A 23,738-nucleotide genomic window follows, 5' to 3' on the forward strand; every position below is an offset into this window, starting at 1 on the left:
ATCTATAGATACAGCGATAGCAGGCGGCTTGACGTTTGCGAGGCACTACACATCAAGAAGTCAACACTAGCAATCAACAGCCAATTATTGCACAACTATATTCTACCCACCTCAAGACTCCGCTCCAATATAGAAGCATCAAGAAATATGGACCAATAGGCTTTCTACAAACACTTCTATTCAATACCCATTGTTTCTGTTCTGTCTTGTGTTGATACTTTTAATACCCTATTAATATCCCCTCTTGTTCTGTCTTGTGTTAATGCCACATCACCCCTCCCACCTCACTCAAATGTAGATATAAAATCAGAGATACGTAAGTTCTAATCAGTTGTGTATTTGTGAAGTCTTTGAAAATGTAATAAGTTTTACGAAACGCGCCCGTGTCGCGTCAGACTAGAAATAAAAATGAATTTTGGAGAAGTGATTTTTGATTTACCTCCAACAGTGAAGCGTAATGTACGAAAGATTGAGAAAATTCGTGTTAGAATTATTAATCTTACTTTTTCGGTCATATTTAATAATATATGTCTACAGGAAAGACTGCTACCAAAATATACTAATATATATATATATATATATATATATATATATATATATATATATATATATATATATATATATATATATATATATATATATATAAATTATTTATTTCTAAATTAAATATACATTTAAAACATATTTCATCGGCGGGGAGACAATTTTGTCGATAGTTTTCTAAGTGACGATAATGACATGAAGACGTCACTTGCTAAGAGACGTCTGGCAGCAGAGGAACCAGCAGGAGCAAGACGTGTAGAAATGTCTCAGAAATCAACCCCAAAACCCCCGAAGAAACACCTCGAAAGACGGACAATTAAACCCCCATCAGCATGACGCGGTGGAAGGACTTGACTGCATTTTGTTTTTGCTGGAAGGAGGCGGCAAAGGTGGCCGAGTGTTTCTGAACAGACCCGTGAAGGAATCTAAGTCTCCTTCCTGCCTTGTGGCATCACCAGCTCGCCCTTGAGAGACGACCTGCTTCGCTGGAGGCGGCGTTCCCAGGCTCGGGGAAAATATGAAAGGTTGTCGTGAAGATCCAGTTGGTATTTTTTTCTGTATTCATTTTCACGTATTAATAATACGGGATCCGGGAGCGCTTAAATGTCGCGTTCACAGGAGGTAGAGCAAGTTTCCGCGACGCCCGCCCACACCTCTCTCTCTTTGCTGGTGCGAAGTTCTCATAACCATCCCCCCTAGTCTCCAGGGGTAATTGACGATCTCCAGAGCACCACCAAGATCTCCAGGACACCACAAGATCTCCAGAGCACCACAAGATCTCTAGAGCACCACAAGATCTCTAGGGCACCACAAGATCTCCAGGCACCACAAGATCTCCAGGACACCACAAGATCTCTAGAGCACCACAAGATCTCCAGGCACCACAAGATCTCCAGGACACCACAAGATCTCCAGGGCACCACAAGATCTCCAGAGCACCACAAGATCTCTAGAGCACCACAAGATCTCCAGGACACCACAAGATCTCCAGAGCACCACAAGATCTCCAGGACGCAGCAAGACATCAAGACACCATTAAAAACACCAAAGGGTTTCCATGCCAACTCCATTTCGGAGCCAATCAGCGGAAACATCTTAATAACAGTAAAGTTGGGCGAGATGGCGTGAACTATGGCGCCGACGGAGGTCCCTGGAATGTTTCCCGCGCGTTCTGGGAGAGGCGGCCGGGGTCTGGTGAACCAATAGCAAGTCATCCTTCACACCGCTGGAATTCTCGGGGGATTTCTTCTGGCAGGACAGCGGCAAAGTTTCCGGGATTCCAGATCATTCTTCGGCCTTGAAGAACGCCGTTAGGATGTTACGTTTACAAGCAAGTGGATTTCTTGAGCCGAGAAGATGTCCTCTTGTTAAAGGTGGTAAGGAATGCCCGCGAGGAAACATTAGCTCCTGGGCCCCGCCACTTATTTGATTACGAGTAACTTTCTTACTTCCTAGTGGCTCGTTTGACCTTCTAGTTTCCACCTATGTCCCTCTCGTGCTCTGTCAAAGGTTGAATGTTGTCTATTTTGTCAATACCTGTAAGTATGGGACATGTCGTGATCATGTCCTCTTACCTTCCTCTCTTGTAGCGTGGTGAGGTCTAGGTCTGGGTGTGTGTGTGTGTGTGTGTGTGTGTGTGTGTGTGTGTGTGTGTGTGTGTGTGTGTACCCGTGTGCGTGCGTATAGCTGAGGCTAAGAGCATGGTGGAGATAAGATAGATGAAAGGTAAGAGATAATGGGGCAGACGAGGAGTGATATCCGGAGGTGATGAGAGCATGAGAATGATGAGGGGGGAGAGATGAAATGAGGGAGATGAGAGGTGGTGAGCATGGGAGGCTGAGGGGAGATGGGGCTAGCAGATCTTCCCACACAAGGACTGCAGGATTCCGGCCGCTAAAAACTAGCACAGGAGCTTCATGTCCGCCGGAGGAAAAGTTACGCCCCCTCCTGAATGATGTTGCAACATCTGTTTTGTGTTACTGTGTTTCAACATCTGTGTTGCAACATATGCGCTTCATGCAATGCTCTGTTGCTTTGTTCAGTCTGCGCTTTGTTATGTCTGCGCTTTGTTGCTTTGTTCAGTGTTGCCTGGTTGCGCCAGACCTGACTGTACTGAAGTCATAATATATCAGTAGCTGTATTTCATCATTTTCCATTGTATTGTACTATGTTGTATTATGTTGCATTTGCGATGCATTTGGTGGTCAAATTTCACTACAGTAAAGTGAGTCGTGTAACGTTACAGTAATAAGTATTGTATTTATATTTAACTTTATGTAGTAGAAATGACATCAGGGTGGACATTTGTTATGATTTTGTAGGAGAATGTATTTTTGAGCGATGTAAAACAGGAAATATGCCGTGAGGGTTGGCACCCCTGACAGCTGGGTGGACAGCGCTTCGGATTCGTAGTCCTGAGGTTCCGGGTTCGATCCCCGGTGGAGGCGGAGACAAATGGGCAAAATGCTTCTTTCAACCCTGATGCCCCTGTTACCTAGCAGTAAAATAGGTACCTGGGAGTTAGACAGCTGCTACGGGCTGCTTCCTCGGGGTGGAGGCCTGGTCGAGGACCGGGCCGCGGGGACACTAAGCCCCGAAATCATCTCAAGATAACCTCTCAAGATAACCCAAGAACCGTACCAGTCCTCACCCCCAGGCTCTTCCTCTCCAGCGGCCCACCCCAAAGATATCGATTTTAACATGCTGTTCATTATTTGTATTTGTAGTGAGCAACTCAGAGTTGGGATTCGAACAGAGGTCGTCAGTGAAGGCTTGATCGAGAAAGCTCCGAACGTCCTCAGATGTGCCCACACAGAAATTGTGTAAAATCCGAGTGTGTGTCTCGGAGAGGCTACAGGATCCAAGTAAACTCAGTAGAATTTCTGGTTGCAATTCTTATACCATGTCGTAGCTCAGTCCATTAAGGCAGCGTCTGGGATGCTCTCGGACGTAGGTTCGAATCCTCGTCACGGCCCTTGTGGATTTGTTCATCAGATGTGAGTCGTGTGTAAAGCATTTTTTTTGTATAAACAGTAGGTTTGGTGGCTGAATTAAAGGCATTTGGCCCTTTGTTGATGAGGATGGGCTGGCATTTGGCCCTTTTGTTGATGAGGATGGGCTGGCATTTGGCCCTTTTGTTGATGAGGATGGGCTGGCATTTGCCCCTTTGTTGATGAGGATGGGCTGGCATTTGGCCCTTTGTTGATGAGGATGGGCTGGCATTTGGCCCTTTGTTGATGAGGATGGGCTGGCATTTGACCCTTTGTTGATGAGGATGGGCTGGCATTTGGCCCTTTGTTGGTGAGGATGGGCTGGCATTTGACCCTTTGTTGATGAGGATGGGCTGGCATTTGGCCCTTTGTTGATAAGGATGGGTTGGCATTTGGCCCTTTGCTGACGAGGATAGGCTGGCATTTGGCCCTTTGTTGATGAGGATGGGCTGGCATTTGGCCCTTTGCTGACGAGGATAGGCTGGCATTTGGCCCTTTGTTGATGAGGATGGGCTGGCATTTGGCCCTTTGCTGACGAGGATAGGCTGGCATTTGAAGAACGCCAGTAATAGAGGTACGATTCGAACAGAGGACGACAGCGAAGCACTATTCGAGAAATGTCCAGCGACATCAGCTGTGAATCATGTGTGTGTGTACAGAAAGGTTATTATTTTGCATTTTTATTCACAAACAGGAACTTCGGCGGCAGGATTAACGCGCATATTGTCTTTGTTTACGAATCTATAATTAGGACCTGATCTTATAGCGGTGGTGTCGAGCACTTTCAATGACCGTGTCGAATCCTGCTTTGAATCTTTACGTACTGATTTTGCTCAATGCAAATGGCCGCGCAGGAATTCACAGGTTCCTGCAGACGTTACCAACTTAGCAACATAGTACTATTAACTGTGATATATCTCTCGAGGTTGTGTAAATGCATACTGAATCAGAGGCATAGATTTATATTAATGTCAGGCATGTTGATGCTTGTACCAGGCATGCCAATGGCAGCCACTTTCATCATACACAGACACTTACATCATACACAGCCACTTACATCATACACTGCTACTTACATCATACACAGCCACTTTCATCATACACAGCCACTTTCATCATACACAAGCAGGTAATGAGCTTACGTCTGACTTCAGTTGAGTTCCCCCAATCAGGACCTGAAAATTGGCTTGGAGGGTAAATTAACTGAAAACACCTGTGTCCTGAGAAACTCAACACCTGTATCCAGGAGGAACACTACACATGTATCCCTTGGACAGCAACGCATGTGTTCTGGGCATCACAACACGCCACAATTCACACTTAATATATGACAACACCCCTGTGGGTGTTTATAACTGCCAATATCTTAAATCATTTAACTAAGGCCTATCCTGACCACCTTATATATATATATATTTTGTTGCGTCCCCTCCCATACCCCCAACCAGATCCCCTGCAAATTTTAGTGAGGCTACCCGCGGCCATCTGGCCTCTCAAGTTTGGACTGACAGACAAACCAATCAGATTTAAGCGTTGTGAGGAGACGATAAGTGTATGAAAAAGCATAAACGCCCCAACTCATTCCTCCTATCTCAGTTCCCCCTTCCACCTATACTCTCCCCCCAAGAGAAAATATATAACAAGTATAACTAATATACCCAGACGTTACAGTATACACACGTTTTTGTCTGAAGAAGATGATCCCTCGCTCCTCGCTGGTAGTCTCCAATAACCAGGTTCACTCTGACCTTCGATTTCCTGGAGAGTGTACCATTTGATATCCTGTTTGTTGCTGCTAAAGTGATATTTCAATACTCGACAATGATATCAGATGCATTTTAAAACACGCTGACCTTGTCTGGGTACGTGATCTGGATGGATCCTTCCTGTCCTCTCAAGGTCCGGGAGGCCCAGGCGGCCCGCATCTTCTCCTCCTCTTGGGCCCGAGCAAGTCAAGAGTGATGGGCTCATTAAAATGGGCGAATGTATGCTGTATGCTGATGTATGTATGCTGATATGTATGTATATATGTATGCTGATGAGTGGGGAATGTGGCAAGGGAAGCGAGAAGGGGGAAGAGTGTATTGTGTGTGTGTGGACTCGACTAGTTGGGTTTCGGCTCTTTGGTCCCGCCTCTCAACTCTAAATCAACTGGTTCCTGAGCCTACTGGGCTTTATCATATCTACATTTGAAACTGTGTATGGAGTCAGCCTCCGCCACATCACTGCCTAATGCATTCCATCTGTTAACTACTCTGACACTGAAAAAAGCTATTTCCTAACGTCCCTGTGGCTCGTTTGGGTACTCAGTTTCCTCCTGTGTCCCCTTGTTCTCGTACCACCCGTGTTAAACAGTTTATCTGTGTCTACCCTGTCAATTCCTCTGAATTGCTGTACTCACCTAATTGTGCTTGCGGGGGTTGAGCTTTGGCTCTTTGGTCTGATACACACACAGTGTGTATTTGTGTGTGTGTGTGTGTGTGTGTGTATTTGTGTGTGTGTGTGTGTGGGGATGTCTGTGTGGTCGTAAACAAGTCAGTGCGAGTGACAGAGGTGACAGACGACAACTGTATAACGCCACTAAGAGAGAGCCTACATGAAGGCACTGACGACACAACCGTATCTGTCCCCCAGCCTAATCCATAGAATATTAAATCACTGTTGAAATGAGACAGACAAAAAACCGCCAGACAGCCACACGCGAAAAGACAGGCAAAGTATAGACAGCATACTAAATTAACCCACATAAGATCCCCCAATCATTTCCCACAACATTGTAATTAGCGTCGAACACCCTTAATCATCGATATAATCCCAGTAATCAGGCTCATTACATATAACATCCTACATATAAAAGATCTGAAGGATGTTCAAACCCGTTCCCTTAAGCGTTGCTACCACGTCCCACCGCTAAATATGCATGATAATGGCCGCTTAAGAGTCACCTGCTGGGAATGATAGCCCCCGGCCTGAACTGTATAGCATGCTCTCCCAATTACCCATTACAGGCAGGTGGAGCCAAAGAAATTGATAAGCAATGCTGAAGCTCCTCGAGACGGCTGTCTGGCCTGGGAGATGGTGAGGCACTTTAATATTATAGAATCCGGGAAAAACTAGAACTAAAAATCACACTTATATATTCCTAGGACTAGTATAGTACATATATGTACTATATTTGGACTAAGATAGTGTGGGTCTAGGACTGATAGGAGAAATTAATATTAGGTTCTATGTTTATGTTGCTAGAAAGAAAGTTTCCAGATTGTCCAATCATACAAAAGTCAATTTCTTGGTGACCCTCACTGCAGATTGGTACGTTCAACCAAGAAGTTACTATGAGTACTTTCGTCTTAGAAGGATGGGCTGCAGTGGCCCTGAGGAAGGCAGAAGGTGTGTGTCCTGCGCTCCTGACGAAGGAACCGAAGGAGCGGTGAACCCTTTCCTTGGTGTGGGTGTCGGTGTGGGTATGAATGCTATCATTCATGGATGGCATTCATACCCATGGTACGGGTGCGAATGGTGTGGGTATGAGTGGTGTGATGGTGGGTGGATGTGGGCGGTGTGGGCGTGGGCGGCGTGGGCGTGTCAACGTGGAAGGTACAGGGAGAGTGATAACTATTAAGAACTATCATAAACTGGTCATCGGTAAGGTGAGCGAGCCAGGCGAGGTGAGGTCACAGCCTGATGTGGTCCGGAGGTCAAGAAGGAGGGGTAGGGGGTGTCCCTAGGTCGGTGGGGGGCGGGGTTGTGGGTGTCCCTGGGTGGGGCTGGGCGGGGTGGTGCTTCATGTCCGGGGCGGGGCGGACAAGAAGCATGGAGTGAAAGTGAGATTTTACAGTGATCTCCGCACCATCATGGTTGGTTTCACCATCTCCTTCCTGCCGCTGCTGTCGGTGATGCTGCCGCTGCTGTCGGTGATGCTGCCGCTGCTGTCGGTGATGCTGCCGCTGCTGTTGACCTCCTTGTTGCATACTGGAGGACCTCAGCTACAGGAACTGAGATCTGCAGCTTAGAACCTATCGTCGCTTGTAGAATGTGCCAAGATCTATTTCTGAGCCTCTATTGATGGTAATGATGATGATGATAATGTTGATGATGATGCCAGGCACTCCTCACGCATGAGTAATTGATGATCCCCAGAACAAGATATTCTAAACAACAGAAGGCACCAACAGAAGCCCAGGCAACAGTAAACCCCCCACAGAAGGCACCAACAGAAGCCCAGGCAACAGTAAACCCCCCACAGAAGGCACCAACAGAAGCCCAGGCAACAGTAAACCCCCTACAGAAGGCACCAACAGAAGCCCAGGCAACAGTAAACCCCCCACAGAAGGCACCAACAGAAGCCCAGGCAACAGTAAACCCCCCACAGAAGGCACCAACAGAAGCCCAGGCAACAGTAAACCCCCCACAGAAGGCACCAACAGAAGCCCAGGCAACAGTAAACCTCCAACAGAAGCAAACGGACAAGAATGGTGGTATGTGGACGTCTGTGAAGAGCCAACATAAATCATCCTAATGAGCGGACCAAAGCAGGATACTTCAGCACAACACGCCAGGTCCTCCGTGATGCCGTGGAGGATGCTGGGCGTCGCGGAGGTTGTCCTTGGGATGGCGAACACCCTTTGCCCTTACAAGTGCACGAAGTGGATGAGGAGGGCGACCTGTCTTAATCCCCTGTGGGCGAGGTCTGCCTCAAGACGCCACACCACTGCCCGCCCTCCCACAGTCACCACTGCTCATGGGGACTTTTATTACCACTGCTACCTTATTCAATCTTGAGTTGATGATATCCTCAAAATGCTTCTGGAGTCTGCCAAAGCAGACTCCAGAAGCATTTCTGGAGTCAGTCGAAAGCAGACTGCCCATCACATGCCTTTGTATGACTAATCATCCTGCGAGATGGGGATTTTTATTACCACTGCTACCTTATTCAATCTTGAGTTGATGATATCCTCAAAATGCTTCTGGAGTCTGCCAGTGCAGACTGCCCATCACATGCCTCTGTATGACTAACCATCCTGTGTGATGGGGAATTTTTAGCATCACCTAGTTAGCTTTTTTGACACACTGTACTCCACTTCATATAGTCTAGGGTAGCTGCATTAATGCAGATGTACCTCATGTATTTAAAAAAAAAAAATGCTCCCTCATAGTCCAGGGACTATAAGGGAGCATAATATCCCGTATTTCGTGTTTCCCGTTTCGTATTCCGGGGACTTGCCCGAAACGCTACGCGTACTAGTGGCTGTACAAGAGTGTAACAACTCTTGTATATATCTCACAAAATAAAGAACTGTATTTGCATTTAACTGTATTTGTATTTGAAGATGCAGGAGAGCGGGGAAAAGCCTGGAAGAAGTTTCTTTAACTCTAGGCACACACAATGTTCTTATTGGAACAGCAACGGACAAGGACGTTATTCATGCTGGAACAGCTTCTGAAAAACAAGGAACAAGGACGTCATTTGAAAAGCACGTCCTCGACCTCTGTGTTTGTTTTGCTTGCAACATTTTATGGAATTCTTTTTTTTTTTACATATGGAGAACTTTTTTCTTGCTTTTTAATTTTTAAACAACGGGCTGATCTCCACACAGACTCGTCAGCTAGTCCTAAGACTTAGCTGTTACTGATTTTGATAGTTGTGCCTAAAGTTCTTGAAGTTCATTGATGTGACTAATTGAGCTGTGTGTTGAAGCTCCTTGTTCTGAATACAGTATTAGTTATATACTAGTGTATGTTAGTTGTATATAGAGAATGTTAGTTCTCGGTATTTTACGGTGAACAAAGGAGGAATAATATTTTGTGTTTCAAAGTCTGTTCTTCAAGCAATCGAAAACGTTTCCTGGAAGATCGACAGCAAGAACCTCATACTAGCTATAATAAATTACCTAACTGCTGCACAGAGTAAAGGGTTTCGAATCTCCTTTGTATGGATACCATCACACATAAATATAACCCATCATAATGAGACAGACGTTGCAGTCAAATTAGCGTGTAACAAAGATAAAGTTGAATTAGATCTAGGTATCCCCATCTCTGCTGTCAAAACTATATTGTTCCAAACACTCAGGTGATAGGAAAGAAATTACTGACTCCCAACGACCTGAAAGCTCCAGTATAAAAAGCCCTGATTTGTTCAGATCTGAAACCTACGTTTATGGGCAGCACAAAACGTGGACCAGACTGTGCGACACAGTGGTTGCCAGGATCAGGTTGAGTTACCGTTACCTGTGGCAGGTGGCTACAGGTGACGGATCTCTCAATCCTGAGTATTCCAGGTGCAAACTCTCGTGGTCTTGAAGATACACTCATATTGCATCCAAAATTTGCCAGTGTAGGCTACTAAACATATGGCCCTGTATGACTAACCATCCTGCGAGATGGGGACTTTTAGTACCACTGCTGCCTTATTCACTCTTGTGTTGATGATATCCTCATAATGCACCCAGAGTCTGCCAGTGCAGACTACTGATCACATGCCTCTGTATGACTAACCATCCTGTGTGATGGAGATTTTTAGCATCACGTAGCTAGCATTTTGACACACTGTACTCCCCTTCATATAGTCTATGGCAGCTGCACATATGAAGATGTACCTAAATGTGTTAATAAAACAAATAATCTGGTGAATACTGTACAACTTGCAAGTGTCCTCCGATGTCAAGTATCTTCAGGAAACAATTGTTGCTTCAAGAAACCTGTGTTCCTTCAAGAGTTCATTGGTGCCTTAAGAGCTGAAAGCTTTTTCAGGAGCTGAAGGGTACTTGAGTTATAATGAGCAAGAACTCATTGTAACTTAAGAACGGTGTTATAGAACCAGTTGTACACTCTATCCTTCAGAGGTGCACTAAGGCACTTCAGAGGATGAACTGCTTCAGGATCCCACTAGTTCTCCAGGGGTTCACTGATGCTGAACTCCTGAAAAATCAGGAGTTCTTTCAGGAGTCCATGAACGATGTCGTGCTCTCTCACAAGAAATCATATTTTTCAAAGTAGGGTTTTTCTCCGTTGAGGAGCGATAAATCACGTTATATCGTCGAGGAGATGTGTCCACGTCCGTGCGAGTGTGTGAAGCTGACCTCACCATAAACAATAAACTATAATAAACAATAAACTAAAGGACTATAAACAATAAACCCCCCCAACGCCAAGACCAGAAACAATGGTCCGTTTAGGAGTCGACGGTGCCGAGCCTGAGAGATTGATGGACCTATATAAGTCAGTTACTGCATGATTCACAAGGTCTCCGGTGAGACAGGCTACAGGTACAAGCCCATCATAAATACACAAAGCTATTTTCGCGGAGAAGATCAATTTGCATGGAAGCTGTGATGTACTCTGCGCTTACGAGTACCCGAGAGTATGCGAACATTAAGCTAAATTACTTAACTACCTGGAATAATGCTATATATATATATATATATATATATATATATATATATATATATATATATATATATATATATATATATATATATATATATATATATATATATATATATATATTGGCGCATGGGCAGTACCTCTGAGGCAGCTTCCACTTGAAATCAGTTACGTCTTGGTCACGCATCTAACTGTACACGGAGGGAACATTTCGCCTGACGCTCTTGCGTCTGTTGCGGGGTCGGGACAATGAAGGTAATGAGAAGAAGGCCAGACTCCCACGACCCAATCCCAGGTGGACAAGAGGAGAAACATCAGCAGCGATGTCATCACTATGCCGGACGCAGCCACAAGGTCAGATGTACCTGTTGCTCCCTCCTGCATCACACGTCGTCCTGATGCACGAGATTACTGCCCGTCTGCCTGTCTGCTCCAGCCTTTCCAGCAGACATCTCACATACGAAAGAATCGTCAATCATAAAGGCAACCCGATGTTTCTCCTGCTGGGATCCATACCATTTGCGTCCCAGACGAGGCAGGGGTCTGGCAGCATCTCTTCCAACCGGTCTGATTCATCCTGTTGGTTCACGTCTCGAGGCGTCGCCAAATGATCTTACTCGTCAAGAAGCCAAGCAACTGGAGCTCCAGAGCTGCTGGTCAACCTGAATGATGACTTCGTGACTGCTTAATGACATATCCAAACAACACTCACTAATTGTAATTACTGTCCTTGTCTCTTTTGCTTCAGTTGCAAGGAGGGTTGGAGATGCCCGCCAGCATGTTTTCTGACCTTGCACGCACGTATAATATATATATATATATATATATATATATATATATATATATATATATATATATATATATATATATTATATATATATATATATATATATATATATATATATATATATATATATATATATATATATATATATATATATATATATATATATGTCGTACCTAGTAGCCAGAACGCACTTCTCAGCCTACTATGCAAGGCCCGATTTGCCTAATAAGCCAAGTTTTCATGAATTAATTGTTTTTCGACTACCTAACCTACCTAACCTAACCTAACTTTTTCGGCTACGTAACCTAACCTAACCTATAAAGATAGGTTAGGTTAGGTTAGGTAGGGTTGGTTAGGTTCAGACATATATCTACGTTAATTTTAACTCCAATCAAAAAAAGTTGATTTCATACATAATGAAATGGGTAGCTTTATCATTTCATAAGAAAAAAATTAGAGAAAATATATTAATTCAGGAAAACTTGGCTTATTAGGCAAATCGGGCCTTGCATAGTAGGCCGAGTACGACGTTCTGGCTACTAGGTACAACACACACACATATATATATATATATATATATATATATATATATATATATATATATATATATATATATATATATATTATATAAGCAATCATATATGTAACTGTATAACCTTGTATAATAAAGTGTGCAACATGAAAAACGGGGTGGTAGGAGAAGTGAACACCCATACGTATTCAGAGTTAAATTGGCAAGTTTTTCTCTGAATGCTCTGTGTTCCCTTCTTTGAGGCTGTGGGTCCCTACAATTGCATCAGAGGTGGTACATACCTATATATATATATATATATATATATATATATATATATATATATATATATATGTCGTACCTAATAGCCAGAACGCACTTCTCAGCCTACTATTCAAGGCCCGATTTGCCTAATAAGCCAAGTTTTCATGAATTAATGTTTTTTCGTCTACCTAACCTACCTAACCTAACCTAACCTAGCTTTTTTTGGCTACCTAACCTAACCTTACCTATAAATATAGGTTAGGTTAGGTTAGGTAGGGTTGGTTAGGTTCGGTCATATATCTACGTTAATTTTAACTCCAATAAAAAAAAATTGACCTCATACATAGAGAAAAGGGTTGCTTTATCATTTCATAAGAAAAAAATTATAGTAAATATATTAATTCAGGAAAACTTGGCTTATTAGGCAAATCGGGCCTTGAATAGTAGGCTGAGAAGTGAGTTCTGGCTACTAGGTACGACATATATATATATATATATATATATATATATATATATAGTGTGTGTGTGTGTAAGAGAGAGAGAGAGAGAGAGAGAGAGAGAGAGAGAGAGAGAGAGAGAGAGAGAGAGAGAGAGAGAGAGAGAGAGAGAGAGAGAGAGAAAGAGAGAGAGAGAGAGAGAGAGAGAGAGAGAGAGAGAGAGAGAGAGAGAGAGAGAGAGAGAGAGAGAGAGAGAGAGAGAGAGAGAGAGAGAGAAAGAGAGAGAGAGAGAGAGAGAGAGAGAGAGAGAGAGAGAGAGAGAGAGAGAGAGAGAGAGAGAGAGAGAGAGAGAGAGAGAGAGAGAGAGAGAGAGAGAGAGAGAGAGAGAAATGAATGCAGTAGATATGGCAAAACAAAAAACACAATAATCCAGAAGACACAAATATTGACTCCACACACTCACCCGCCCACCCTCCTCCCCCTCGGCCTTGGACGATCCGATACGATTTTAAATTTCCATTTCAACAGCCTGTGATGGCCAGCACGCAGTCGGACACGGCATGTAGTGTGGACGCCGCAGTAACAGACATCAGGGGGGTAGAGGGATTCGAGTGGGTTGGTGAACGCTGACACGAGGAGTGATTGGCCAGTTAGCACTCGTGTAGCCTTAGTAACCCACCAGAGGTGCATAGGCCTAGAGGCTCAACACAAAACCAAACACAATTTGAGCAAAGATTCTGGTATTCTTAGTACCAGAAGTACTGCGTACTTCTGGTACGAACTTCTGTATAGAAGTTCGCAGTACTCTTAGGGAAGTCGGTTCTTAACTGAAATGTCCCGGGTTAGATTGGCGAAACAGCAGGACATTGATGTTTGGGCACGTATCCTTTTCCCCTGATGCCAATGTTCACCTAGCAGTACATGGAACACAGGCGGAACACACGAGCAAGGGGATACAGGTGGAAACTTAGTACCCAAATGAGCCACAGAGACATCAGAAAGAATTTTTTAATTGTCAGAGTAGTTAACAAATGGAATGCATTAAGTAGTGATGTGGTGGAGGCAGACTCCATACACAGTTTCATATGTAGATTTAATAAAGCCCAATGGGCTCCAGAATCTGTACTCCAGTTAATTGACAGTTGAGAGGTGGGACCAAAGAGCCAGAGCTCAACCCCCGCAAGCACAACTAGGCGAGTACATAAGTTACCTCAGGAGTTAGTCAACTGTTGTGAGCCGCATCCTGATGATGCAGCTGGTCATTTGCTAAATTTCTTGAACTATGTATAAATTTACTAGCATCCTATGTAGTATTAAATGTCTGCCTCGTCCTACCTTTATATCGCACTACTGAGACCAAAGAGCCAGAGCTCAACCCCCGCAACCACAATTAGGTGAGTACTGAATTATTTTAAATTATGCCCGAATCGCTTGACGTATTACAGGACTTACTAAATATACAGAGTTTGTAACTATTATTAAACCTATGTATGTTATTCCCTTTGTATTTTTAAATATAATATTAAAAATATTATAATTATTATTATTTAAATTTATTATTTAATCTTCATGGCACACGTGTCTAATGTGGCACGCAAAATATAGCTTTTGGCTGGCGGCAGACATTGCCGCCTCTTGATTCTTTAAACTCCACCAATAATAAATATATAATGATAATATTCAACGCATTATGGATTTGCCAGAGAGCAAAAAACATACATAGTAAAAAATAGGATATTAATCATGGAAACAACAATAGTGGTTCATGTAAATTTCGTGCCATTTATCTTGAAGAGAACAATGATGTTATATGATCAGCTAGGCTAGTCATCACTGCTCGGTGTTGTTGATGAAATACGCGAAGAACTGTTTAGCTCGGTAACTCTTCCCGAACCTACCACAGAGCTGTGATATATTATGGAATTGTGTAATCAGCAGGTCGACCTTTCATCAATATCTTCCGTGACAACTGAGGTTGCAGCCAGCATGACTCGTAAAGAAGCAAGTTTTGTAAAAATGTTTGAAAAATGTATTGTATCAACAGATAGGCTTTTCCTGTGTTGTATCCGAGGAGGTTTTGTGTGCAAAAGCTGGCCATAGTCAACTTGAAGTCCTGAACATTGTAACTAAGAAAGTTAGCGTTATTTTTCCGCCTATCTCTAAAAAAAATCACTATTTACTGAGATTTTTTTTTATTTCTCCTCCTGTCTCGGGAAAAAGACATTTTCAGTATTTACTGAGCTGGGTGAAGTTAGTGTACATAGGACTATTTATGCACAACGTACGTTGGCTTAGAAGATATTCTGTTTAAAGGTTCTGTTGTCTTAGGTTCTGAGGTTCTGGAAACTATTTGTTGCGTTTCAATTGAATTTAATGTTTTTGACGCGTGACAGATTTTCTTGACAAGAAATACCTTTTGTTGAATTTAATGTTTTTGGCGCGTGACAGATTTTCTTCGCAAGAAATACCTTTTGTTGAATTTAATGTTTTTGACGCGTGACAGATTTTCTTGACAAGAAATACCTTATGTTGTGGGATATTGTAGATTAATGTTATATTACAGACTGATCCTCACATTTAAATTATATGAACACCAAATTACTGGGATCTGGCAATACACTTGATGTTATTTTTGATAATATAAAATCCTTTGAAACCAAAATAACATTTTACACGTGATGTCAACAAAGGCACTATTTTAAATGTTTCTCATCCCTAAATAAAACACATGATACACCTTGAAATTTATGAGAACATACATTTAGAGGCTTCAAAAACAATGTTCGTGTAAAACTGATTCAACTGCTGGATAATTTTCTTCAACATTTACTACTTTTAGGTCAATTGAATGAACTGAAAAAATCATAAATTATGCAGTGTAATATTAGGCAAACTGAATTAGGAAAAGTTACGGTGCAGTGAGTTGGCTAATTTTGACATACAACTGATTTACTTCCAAATCAGCTCAATTTGGAGGCAAAAATTGGTCTACTTAAGCGCTGAACTAAATATATACTGTAAGAGATCGGTTAGTGACTGTGTTAATGCAGAAATGTACAGAAAACGAGGTACTGACTCTCTAGAATCCCATTCTTGAAACATTTAAAAATCTAAATAATCTCACAATGGCAGTATTGATAGTATTTTCATCGACATAATCATGTAAGTCATCGTTTCACTGACCAAAATATAAGCTAATGATAGGAGTAAACTTTCTGACGGAACTAATGCTGCTTGCATAGCTCTCGAAACAACCCAATACAAGCCTGATATAAAATACTGTCATTGGTGCATCAGCAAAAGTCTTACCAAGAGTAAGTATGTGTTTTCTTTTCCAAATTTTATTTATCTATCTGTAGCTGTAAGTATGACTGTCTGTCTAAGGTTGGAAGGCAGATGCTTGGGGCAACCCTCGCCCATTTGTTTTACACTGATGGGAGTATAATGCAGAGTATAATCCGGACATCACCTGACGTCAAACACACACATGGACACAAATCCCCGGACATCACCTGACGTCAAACACAGACATGGACACAAATCGAGGTCAAGAGCACAACACACTTCTCCGTTCCCTTAATTTTACAGCTCTTCGCTTCGATCTCGACCCTGTCAATCACCATCAGTTTTCCACCCGTTATATATCAAATAAATAAACGACTTCTGCAGAATTACAAAATTGAACACTTGCACTTCTCTATTTCAAGAGCCTCATTCAGAAAAAAATTTCAAATTACCGCGGGGAAAAACAAGTTCCGTGCATTCGTTTCCGTGCCTGCACGCAATCACGCTTGGACCAGTCACGAAGAGTAAACCTAAGTCGAGGCCAGCCAGTGTAAACGGATGGATCAGGCAGAACGAAGAATCAGATCGTCATTGTTTGACCATTTAAAGGTAATAATGCCATCCGTTCCACACGAATGGCGGTAATTACTACGTTCACGTTCATCAGCATAGCGGCGTCAATATGAATGGAGTATTGTTACGCAGATTTACCAAGGCAGGACATTCATTAATACAGAAAACGCGATCGAGTCGAGGAGAAACAAAAGAGGATCGAGCGAGGCGCGTTACCAGAGTGAGATCGAGATCCTTTGTAAGTGATGGGTGATTCGTTTGGTCTTATAATATACAAAATCTGCTATTATAACTACTACCTCTACATTACAACTTATTACCTCTACATTAATAATGTTGCTATTACTGCTACTACTACTAATAGTGATGGTGATAGCAAATATATATTGTACAACGTATGTAGTAACAATATCTGGAGATTGGTTCTTTCAGTCTCGCGGTCGAGCGCACAGCTATTGTAAAATCCTTGGACCCAGGTTCGATTCCCACCCGAAACAGAAATAAATGGGCAGTTTCTTTCCCCTGATGCCTTTGTTCACATAGCAGTAAATAGGCATCTGGGAATTAGCTGTTGCGAACTGCATCCAAGGAATATATGTGTTTGTGAGAGAGAAATATAAACATAATAGAGAAAAATAGGTCAGGAGTCCATACATAAGACAAGCGTCTCTGTCCTCAGATCCATCTAATAATAATTCTTTACTTTGTTTCAAACCTATAATCCTTTGCTTTCAGTATCAAGCAATGTGAGAGGAAAAGGTGTCCACCTAGAGCAAAGAGACAGGAAGAGAAAAAGAAGATTAGCTACCATCGAAAACATGTTTACATTCCCTACATAGCAATTTCTCCGTTGTGAGGTCAGAAGAAAACGTGACATGTAGGCAAGGGGAGACTCATGGAATAAATCGGGAGACGGGAGAGTTGTGGTGTTGGAGGCGGCGGCATTCATCATGACGAGTTGTCTCAGCACTCGTGAGGCACAAATGAGTAAAAATATATATATATCAATGTTATAGAAGCTGTAAGAGTCCCGACATGTAAAGCTTCTGCCATGGTGGTGATGAGTGTAGCACGCACACGCACACACACACACACACACACACACACACACACACACACACACACACACAGGGTAAGTGCAGTAATCAACACACCACCAACCCCATCAGCTCCAGACGCTGTAGGACAGATATACAGGCTACTGAGACAATCATTCCGCGGGAACTGACGGGAGACACTAAACCTCTGCGCATCAGTTATGATAATCTTTAACTGCTAAAGACTAAAGTCTCACAAACGAGCAGCTGCCAGATAGTAATGTTCCTATATTTTTACATAAGGAAATAAGTAAGAGGTAATTAAGTATGAGATCAGTTTCATTGACTTGCAAAAGTAGCAAGGTACCAGAGACTAATATGACAACTAGAACACCATGAACTTTGCCCGAAACGCTATGCGTACTAGTGGCTTTAGGTATTGTATGTACTATCTCTATCTTTATATCCATCATTATGGATGTAACTCAATGGATGTACCTTTACCTAAATAAAGAATCTGAATCTGAACAGATGCATTGCGTATCTAAACTCTTGAATGGTTTCTGTGAACTAAGCCTAACGTAACTAATTATATATATAATTATATATATAGAATTATTAATATATATATAGAATAAGATCTCTCTCTCTCTCTCTCTCTCTCTCTCTATATATATATATATATATATATATATATATATATATATATATATATATATATATATATATATATATAGAGAGAGAGAGAGAGAGAGAGAGAGAGAGAGAGAGAGAGAGAGAGAGAGAGAGAGAGAGAGAGAGAGATAAAATCCTACACTTACACCAGAGGTGGTACCCCTTCTAGGTATTAAAATTTGTTTATATATATATGCGAACAAGCCTGAATGGTATATATATATATATATATATATATATATATATATATATATATATATATATATATATATATATAAATTAAGAATATATATAATTAATATAATTAATGAACTAAGCTCGTTCTGTAAACGAGCCTAACAGGCTCGTTAAGAGTTCTTATACATACTGGAGTATACCTGAAGAATATCTGAAGAGGGTTCCGGGAGTTCTTCTACTCCTCAAGCCCAAACTAAGACACAGCTTAGAGTCTGTTTCACAAGATGTCTTTGGAATAAAAAAAAAAGTAACAACGCAGTGTTCAAATTCTCGGATTAAAAACAGACGCGGTCATTGTGAGAAGCTCAAGTGCATGCATTTTCATAACATAATTAAAGCAAAGGTTAACATCTCAGGTTCATGAGAACAGGAAGTGTACAAGTGGTTACAGTAAATATAATGTGTTGCTCTTTGACTGATGAAGATTAAGCCACCCAAGAGGTGGCAAGGGCATGAATAGCCTGTAATGCTGCTCTTTGCTCATGACTCCAAGATAAGTGAAAAGTTATGAGAGATGGTCAGACGGACAGCTTTGCTGAGAGAAACATCAAGCAATGTTCCCAACGAGGACGAATGAGATCCCTAAAGATCTCAGTTAAATAATTATATATATATATATATATATATATATATATATATATATATATATATATATATATATATATATATATATATATATATATATACAGTATATATATATATATTTACCTGAAGAGCATGCCTAACTATAGATAGTTTTGTGAGACCAACCAGGTTGTCGTGGATGTGTGGGCTTCCGAGCCGCTCCAAGCGACAGCCTTTTGAAGCAAGCTATCAAAAGACAAGTCTGAATCCAGACTAGGCTTAGGGAGAGAATGTCCCAGACCTAACTCTTGGTATATTCCAAATATATACTCCAGGGGGAGAATGATCAAAATGCCAAGTTTACTCACCTGATGCCGCCTCATTTCACTTAGTCCTCTGGCGAAGGTCAGTAGCTAGCCTAGAGGGACCTCGGTAGGCCTATGTACAGGCTTCCTGTAATTGAGAACAGGAAATTATGTACTGCGTCTATTACTGACACATCCCCCAGCATACACCCGAGCGTCAGCAAGCTTAAACAATAGCTGTTACGATCTTTAGTAACCCTTATGTAAGTGTAAGCTGTTCCTAACAGCGTGTAATATATAATACAAAATTCCCAGGAGCTTTTATTTATTATACTCTATTCCTAGCAGTGTTATTGTTTGAACGCTGTTCCTAGCAGCGCGTACTCTATACGCTGTCCCTAGCAATGTTATCTGCCATTACTGTTCAAGCAGCATGTTGGCTGTTATCTTCTATTCCTAACAGGTCCTAATCAGTACCCTAGAACCTGTGAGTCCTACCGCCCCCCCCCAACCCAAACCCCCCTCCGCTCTCTAGGAGGAAGCTTTGGGCCCTCATGACATCTGAAGCCTAACCACTAGGCTACCTGTTGCTTCATTATCAACACACACTTTTCCCTATGGAATTTGACTCCCCAGTTGTTATTTCTCGTTCCTTTTGTATTCAGTATGACTACAGTGCATTAATACAACTATAATTAGGCTCCAGCGATTCTTAGGGCTGTCTTCCAGGGTGAATTTGTAAAGGAATACGGCTTGTTTCATTTAGATTACATTTCAATTACTTTTATCTTAATAGTATTAGACTCATTGTTGTGACTGGTTTTTTGTTCGCGCGCGCGCGCGCGCGTGTGTGTGTGTGTGTGTGTGTGTGTGTGTGTGTGTGTGTGTGTGTGTGTGTGTGTGTGTGTGTGTGTGTAATCACCTAACTCTCCTTGCAGGGTTGAGTTTCAGCTCTTGGGGTCCTTACGTGTGTATGTGCATTATGTGATCGTTAGTGGGTGTGTGCGTTTTGTGATTATGTACCTACGATTGTGTCTGTCTGGAAATGGGGATCAATTAGCAAACTGTGTGTGTGACAAGCTCGAAATATATGTTCTTTGCTGTTCATGCGCTACAATTTAAAGGTTTACGTTTGTGAAGAATGAGTCTGTTCCATTAATTTTCCAAATTGGTCAAATAATGTTTCAAACCGCTCATGTATTATACTTCCTAATCAAGTCAGTTCTAACCTAACAATCTATTATAATCACAAAACAAATACAAAATTGGTCAGAGAACATACACTTCCATAAAAACGCAACTATGAAATTCTTTAGCATCTCAAAATGTGTCTTTTATCATATTCAAACCCTAAAACGAAGCTCTGTAATAAAATCAATGTATGAGCCGTGTCGTGGAAATAATGTTAGGGCTGAGCAAATTACATAGTTAAGATCTTTGATGAAGCTGAAGTATGAATATTAATAAAAATAAAAAAAAATATTTCATTTCACATATAAAATCGGTCGTAACATTATTTTAACTTACCATTTTAAACATAGTTCACTGGAATTCTTCTTGGCTTACGAGCAAAATGGTCAGTAACTTTGCCGAAAAGTTCTGGCTAGCTTTATATAAAGATCATGCAATAATTACGTATATTTAACAAATGATTATATCCGTAAGTATTACATACATTTTTTTTTAAATTTTGAGACCAGAAGGCATGCCAGCAATAAACTCCTTGCACACTTTTGTAAACAGAGTGGTAGACGGTTGGAACAAGTTAGGTGAGAGGGTAGTGGAGGCCAAAACCGTCAGTAATATCAAAGCATTATATGACAAAGAGTGCTGGGGAGACGGGACACCACGAGCGTAGCTCTCATCCTGTAACTACACTTAGGTAATTACACTTTCCAAAGGTAAATAAATGCGTGCCGCGTCCCATCACCTCTGGACGTCACCTGAATGTGTGGGCAGGTGACAGTAGCCTCACACAGTGATACCATCTCTTTCAAGACAACAAATCTAACAGATTCGAAAAAAGCTTATACCATTATTACTTTACTATATTATTCCAAAATTTTAATGTCATCATTCAAGTACTATGATAATGAGTCAAATAGTCTACGAAACTGTGAAACAAAAAAGTTTAGATAATTATTATTCACATTTAAGAATTTATTATTGAATTTAATGAACTGGTAGTGCTGCAGTGTTGCCGGCAATCCCCCCCCCCCAACAACTAACAGGGAAGAGCCCAGGAAAACTGTGTGCTTATGTTCAAATCTTTAGCAAAATTAATTATACTCGTTGATAATAACAAATACTACTGAGGGGACATTCCAGCATCAAAATTCTTTCCTCATATTGTTTTTTCGTTATTAAATAATATACATTATAAAGATCATATCTACATCAATTTACAATGGAAAATACTACATTATATATTGTTTATACAATTCTCAATAAACCAATTTTCTACATCACATAGCATAAGCCTTAAACCCCAAATGTTATACTTGATCCTGCCTCCCAAAAAACTTCAATATTTTGTCTACTGAGTAACCCTCCTGCCTGCCTATCCACACACAAAAAATGTAATCAGAAAGTAACGTTATTATTGTATTCTTAATTTTCTTGCATTTTATGTCAATATGAAACATTAAAAGCCTCATTACATCCACTCTAATGCTTGGTCTGCATAAAGCCTTAAGAGCGTCTGTAACCCAGTTTACAAGAACAACTTTTTGTTTACAGAAATAAAATATATGAATATTATTCCCAATTTCAGTACATTGGTCACACCTATTGTTGTCCTTAATGCCCAGCATCAACAACCTATCATTAGCAGGGAAGGTCTCATGAATGTAGCGATACAATAGTTCACGATGTTTTAGAGCAATACATTTAACATGAAGGTTTGCCCATATTACTCGCCAGTTAAAGAGTGGATATGCCTCCTCTACTCTAGGAACTATATGTGGGAGCAGAACATCATACACGTGTTTACCGCTCATCGTTAAACAACCTTCAACATTACAAATCTGCATGAAAAAATCAATTGCGCAAGAATAAAAGTGTGGTGAAATAAAGGCAAGGTCAGTATTCTCTGGCATATGTACCAAGTGGCCAACACGTATTTTACAAAAATAATGTCCTAAAACATTTACACTATTCCTTTGTATTATTCCTTTCTAAAGGTAACACATAAGATAACCAATAGCATTGGGAAGAGAAGGTGGAATAATAAAGTCATTTATTTTTATTGCCAAGTACAGTGGCTCTTGAAATATAACATACAAAAGCATTGAAAGGGGACATCACTGACGTATTGACCGTTCAATTGAAAATGGTTTACTCAAGACACCATTGATACAAACGCTGCTCCGGCATAATAAAATTCCACCAGGAACCCATCACAGCCTGGCAATTTACCCATCTTTAAACTCTTGCAACACATTAGATTGATCTGAATCATATACACGGTTTTGGAAAGGGGGAGTAACAAAAGTTCAAATATTCATCAATGTTCATCTTACGCATGAAGTGTCATATCCTTTATTTTGCAAGAGGGCGGACGAGGTTACTGAAAATGTGATATTGCGAATTTGAGGGACATTTTCAAACGGTAAATGCTACTTGAAAATCTGAGACCAAAAAAAAATGCAGAATGCTTTATATACAAAAGAATTCAATAACATGGTAACCTAAAAAATATATTAATTTGGAAGGAAATCATTTTTATAGAATAGTCAATGGTTATCTTGCTTCTCTGGAATATATACTACTTAATTATATAGATCTACAGTATAAATTTTCATCACCCCTGATGTGAGGCTACTTCAAAGTTCTCAAGGTCATATAACTGTACAATTTCTGGCAAGAATAATTTTTCTTTATAAATTGCCTTTCTGCAGATTGTCCTTTTCTTTCACAAATTTGTATTAAAATCTAAACAGCAACTATATGCATTATCATAAGTAGTTGTTTAATTTTCATTATAATCAACCCGGCTATTGAACAGCCTAGGCCATAACAACCAAACACACTGAGAAAATGGCAACATCGCCTGACTAATTGTATTTCGTAATACTCTAAATAAGAGTTTGATTCAAATATACAATTCAAATTTAGTTCACACAAAAATGTCTTCTGTCAAATA

The 23,738-nt window shown here is 41.0% G+C and overlaps 1 long non-coding RNA gene across 3 annotated transcripts in view; it reads right to left on the minus strand.

The window, feature by feature from the left end:
• LOC123746035 (uncharacterized) overlaps positions 1–23,738 on the minus strand; it is a 136,009-nt gene that overhangs the window by 73,744 nt on the left and 38,527 nt on the right. For 2 of the 3 annotated variants that reach the window (XR_011224977.1, XR_011224976.1), the window contains one exon: positions 19,658–19,742. This is a non-coding gene — a long non-coding RNA (uncharacterized lncRNA). Of the gene's footprint in view, positions 1–19,657; positions 19,743–21,121; positions 21,137–23,738 lie in introns of those variants that run through there. The other variant, XR_011224978.1, reaches the window with a different exon arrangement.

This window comes from Procambarus clarkii, chromosome 78 (assembly GCF_040958095.1).
Source record: "Procambarus clarkii isolate CNS0578487 chromosome 78, FALCON_Pclarkii_2.0, whole genome shotgun sequence".
Taxonomy (NCBI): Eukaryota; Metazoa; Arthropoda; class Malacostraca; order Decapoda; family Cambaridae; genus Procambarus; species Procambarus clarkii.